Raw genomic sequence first — 5,412 nt, forward strand, 5'->3', positions numbered from 1 at the left:
GAAAAGAAAAACTTAAAATAAACTTTAGAGAATCTTGTAGATAAAGTGAAGTTAAACCAAGAGCAAGCACATATGATAGCTCCTGGTACATGCAATTCACAAAAGCCCGCAAATCTCAATGCATATGAATTTAAAAAAAAACAATCTTTAGGGATCATTTAATCTCCTTTCACTTCATTGAGAAGTAAACTAAAGCAATCAGTCCTTAAGCAATAATTTAGCACCTACTAAGTACTCCAGAGATACAAACACAATTGAAATCTTTTCCATCTTCAAGGGGCTTGAATTTTATCATACACATATTTATTTTTTGCTCTTTTTTCTTAGGAGTATGTTCAAAGTAGAGAAGCTCCTTGTGATGGACTGAAGATCTCAGAGACAATCCCCTTGAAGATTTCTGAAACTTCAGCTCTTGTGAGTGATTGCCCGAGGGGAAAGAACAGAGTCCAGGAGGAAGTAGAAACTGAGCCATATGATGGTTCACGGAGATGACAAATTGTGGAGCCAACCAGGAACTAAATGAGTAGACTACTGGCTAAGCTATGAGGACATGAGCCAGTAGGGTTGTACAAACTCCAAGGGCCTGCAAGTGCCAACAAGGGGGTACACTGGAGGATAGAATTAGAAAGAGCAATTGCTCAAATCTGCTTCTTCGTTGCCTTGATTTCCTCAGTATAGGAAAGCTAGAGGAGGCAAGCTTCATTCACAGACTTTTCTAAGGAAGGAGGAAATGTACTTAAGGAAGGAGTTGGTACAAAACATTCCCCTAAAAATCTATGACTCATTTTCCCAAAAATAGATTCTGAGTCCAAGGGTATGTGATCTTGAGTTTAAAGACTACATGTGTCAAAGGGTAACTAACAGGTTCTGTTGCTTCGAAGTCCTTTTCTCCATTTAGGAGTGTTCAAGAATTTCCTCTTGGGCATAATTTAGTTTCTTTGCAGGGTTCCTTGTGGAGCTATGGATCTACATCTTATCTGACCATGACTCCCAAGGCAGACACTGTTCTCAGTGATTCAAGGTTGCCAGTAGAGTGGGAATTTCCATTAGCTGGGAAGATGCAAAGATGAAGTCAAACATACTTTAGTTCCTTGAAGGCTTACAAGATCCTCTTCTGGCCAAAGTTGGGGGTTAGAGATAAAGATCTAAGGCCCAAACTTGGGAACTCTCCCTACTTCCCTTCCCTCTAAGGTGATTCCTACTCAGGAGTTTTTACTGGAATACCCTACTTATTCTAACTTTCAAATGACACTTATAAAGACTTAATGATTTCTTGGGTCATGTCCATTTCCTGAGCCTATCTGAACATGATTCCTATGCAGCAGCATTCTGGTTCCAGACTTTTCTAAATTAGACTAAAGACTATGCTTGAAATTAATAGATCGGGTATGTTACCACCTACTTTAAATAGGGTAGGATGACAGCCAATCTCGCCTTTATATTAGCATGGTAGCCAACTTAATATCTAGGTCTGAAATTAATTTTGGAGTTCCAGGTTTTTTTTGGGTTGTGACTTGAACCACATAAAATAAATTTATCCTCATGATATAAACACAAGTCGTTGGCTAGTGCTGCCTGGCTAATAGGGAATAATTCCATTCCTATTTTATTATGCCTTGTATCTTTATATGCAGTTATATATATATATATATATATATATATATATATATATATATATATATATATATATTATTTTACTGGTTACCTCTTTTAGGGGTCAAGACTGAATTTTATATAACATTCCATTGCCTTTGTCCATTACTTTACTAATAGCAGTACTCAATAAAAGTGCATTATTGTTGTTCAATCATTTTTTAATAGTGTTCAACTCTTTGTGATCCCTTTTGGAATTTTCTTGGCACAGATACTGGAATGGTTTGCCATTTCCTTCTCCAGCTCATTTTTACAGATGAAAAAACTGAGGCAAACAGGGTTAAGTGATTTGTTCATGGTTATGCAACTAGTAAATGTCCAAGTCTAGATTTGAACTCAGAAAGATGAGTCTTCTTGCCTCCAGTCTGGGCACTCTATCCATTCAACCACCTACCTACCCTAGCATCTACTGTATGAATTTAAAATCATAAGATCCATAAGAATTTAAAAAGGTAAAATCAATAACTAAAATATTTATTAAAATATTATTTTGCCAAAGAGCCTAACACCTTGTTCAAGGTGTCAAGCTCAGGTCATCTGATTCCAAATATTGTATTTAAAAAAAATCATATATAAGGTTTGTACAATTTCTCTCTCTCTCTCTCTCTCTCTCTCTCTCTCTCTCTCTCTCTCTCTCTCTCTCTCTCTCTCTCTCTCCCCCCCCCCTGGTGGTGGTGGGGGCTCCAGGATGACTAAAGAAAGGAAAACCAGACTAAATTATAAATGAATTAGGTTAAAGCTTCAGTCATGCTGAGTCATAGAGCAAAAAGACCCAAGGCAAGAAAGGGAGACCCAATCTTAAAATGAATGAAAGAATGTTAATAATGGCTGTTCTTCAATTTTGAAGGAGACCTCACCAACCAAATTAATAGTGGCATGACATGCACATTATGCTTATTATGGTGAGAGGAATGTTGTGCAAAGACATTCTTTCTCAATTGCCTTTATCATTTTACCCTAAAGCCTGATTTGATAGGAAAGAGGACTTTTGGTGATGGTCTGGATCTTGTGGGAGTCCTTGGCCCCGAGTATGATTTTTTCTCTTCTGGACCAGTGAGGCAACTCAGTGCTACAGCAATCAAAGGATAGATCAAGGTGCTTGATGTCAACATTCATAAGACACCGAAAAGGTGATGATTAAGATAGACAGCAGCAGAGTGGACCTGGAATGGGTTCCCCCAAGAGGGAGGCTCCCACCATGGAAAGTATCATGATTCTGGAGGCATCCAGTGAACTTGAGCTCTAGGGAATGTACTAGGCAGAGCAGAATCAGAGAATGAATGAACAGACAAAAGAAGAAATAAAGAAAACCAGTTAGAGAAAACATCCTTTGTTCCCATTTTCTTCCTTCCCATGTCAAGGGACAAAGGGATAATTGGCCTAGATAGAGGGAATGATTCACTGGGGACCCTCCAGAAATCACCAAGCTATATAGAGTCCTCCTAAGGGTGTAGGAGAAGCCAAACTTCAACTTTTCTCAGCAAGGTTGCCAGAGTATTTGCTGTTGCCTAATAAGAAGATATTTCCCCAGAATGTTCACCAACTTCAAATACTTTCAAAGAATTAGCCTTTAGTAGGTTTGCAGCCTAAAGCCTAAAGAGCCCTGAAGCTGGAAGGACTGGCAGGTTAGGTCTTTACCTAACCAGATAGGAGTTTTCTCTAGAATTCCATTGTTTCAATTGATTAGTCAATTGACATTAATTTCTCAAGTACATACTACTAAGCCAGGAGGGATGATGCAAAGACAAAAGCAAGATTGTCCCTGCCCTCAAAAGCTTACTTTCACATGCAATGGTGAGGCAATATGTATATATTATGTGTATATCTCCATCTTTGTCTTAGTCTCAGTCTCTCTTTAGCTCTCTCTCTCTCCCTCTCTCTGTCTGTCTCTGTCTCTACCTCTACGTCTACCTTGATCTCTGCCTCTATCTTTATCTATCCCTACCTCTATTTCTGTCTCTATCTCTACCTCTAATCTTTATATCTCTACATCTCTCTCTCTCTCTATCATCTATTTCAAAATAGGCACAAGGTAGCCTGGGATTTTTAAAAAAGAAATCAATAAAAAATCAATACCCATTATATTTTATAGATCTCTTAGATACAAATGCTATATGGGTAATTTGTGATCATTTCCTCCAGTTCCTTTACCTGTTCCAAACTTTCTTCATGTATTTCAAGTCAAATAGTAGGTTAGTTCTGATGTTCCTGGAAGACTTATAGCTAGGGGAATCTGTGGTTAGAGGCCCTGAGGAGTCTATAAGGAAGGTCTGTATCATTCTTTTTTTTTCTTTTTTGGGGGGCAATCAGGGCTGTACATCTGACTTTATTTGAGACCCAGAGCTTAGAACAGTGCATTGTAAGCCTTAACAGAGGCAGATAGGTGGCACAGTGGATAGTGTCAGACCTGAAATCAGGAAGACTGGAGTTCAAATCTGGCTCTAGACATTCTGTAGCTGTGGTACCCTGGGCAAGTCACTTAACCCTGTTTGCCTCAATTTCCTCATCTATAATTGAGCTGGGCAAGGAAATGGCAAACCACTCTAGTATCTTTGTCAAGAAAAACTCAACTGAGGGTATGACGAGCTGAACACGAGTGAGCAACAATAACAAAGCCTTAATAAATGTTGATTGAATAATTCTATATGTATTTTGGTAAAGTGGATATGGAAATGGAAGTGTGTGTGTGTGTGTGTGTGTGTGTGTGTGTGTGTGTGTATGTGTGTTAGAGTTGATAGTGGCCCCAGATTGTGTGAGACTAGTATAGCTCACCATTTTGCTAAATTTAATCATCTATATGGAACAGAACATACACATGAATGTTGATGCCAATACCTCCTTTTTGACAGTACTCATCACAAGATTTCAGAGACCTACAAACTAATTAAGTAACTTTTCTGGTTCTCTCCCTCCGACCTTATTTGACACTCTGAGTAGGGTCTCTGAGTAGATAGAATCTGTCCAAGTCACAAAGAGCTCCTTCACAGTATCACGGTTCTAGGATGATTTCTTATCATTTTCTAGAAGAGCTATTCCTAATAATGTTTTGTTTTGTGCCTTCCTTCTATTGAAGGCATTTATCCAGAATATAGCTATTTGCATGCTGTTTCCTTCACTGAGGGCAGGAACTTTCTTTTACCATTCTTTGCATTGTGCTCTAGTGGGTACCCCAAGTTTAGTGTAATATAATTATAGTTTCCTAGCAAATGTTTATCAGTTGATTGGATGACTGAATAAACCCCAAAGAAAAGTATATGATTAAGATTTTAAAAGACATCTATCTTTCAAAACAGTGGAATAGATGCAAAATTCAATTCTTAGTATACTGTGAGCTTGTTGGAAGACAGAACATATTGCATAGACCAGACTAGACACAAGATTTTTCATTTGGAAATGGAATCTTATAGCAAAATTAAAGTCATTTTTGTCCCCCTTATCATGAAGCAGATCTCTTCCATTAGTAGCATTCTTAACAATAGCCAAAATGGAAAGAATGATTTGGGAGTGAAAGCACCTGGGTTCAAATTCTATCCCTTCAGTTGTTCCCTGGGTACTACTTGGGCAAGTTATTTCCTCATTTATTAAATGAAGGGATTGACCTCAATATCCTCTTTTGTCCATTTCATCTTTCTATTTGTGATCCAGGTTTCCAGGGTTAGGAATCTGTATTTTAATATTGAATTTGACTTAATTTCCTGAAAAATCTAAGTCACATCATGAATCACTCCTTTGTTTAAAACACTCCTCAGAAATTCTAGG

This window comes from Macrotis lagotis, chromosome 3 (genome assembly GCF_037893015.1).
Source record: "Macrotis lagotis isolate mMagLag1 chromosome 3, bilby.v1.9.chrom.fasta, whole genome shotgun sequence".
Lineage (NCBI taxonomy): Eukaryota > Metazoa > Chordata > Mammalia > Peramelemorphia > Peramelidae > Macrotis > Macrotis lagotis.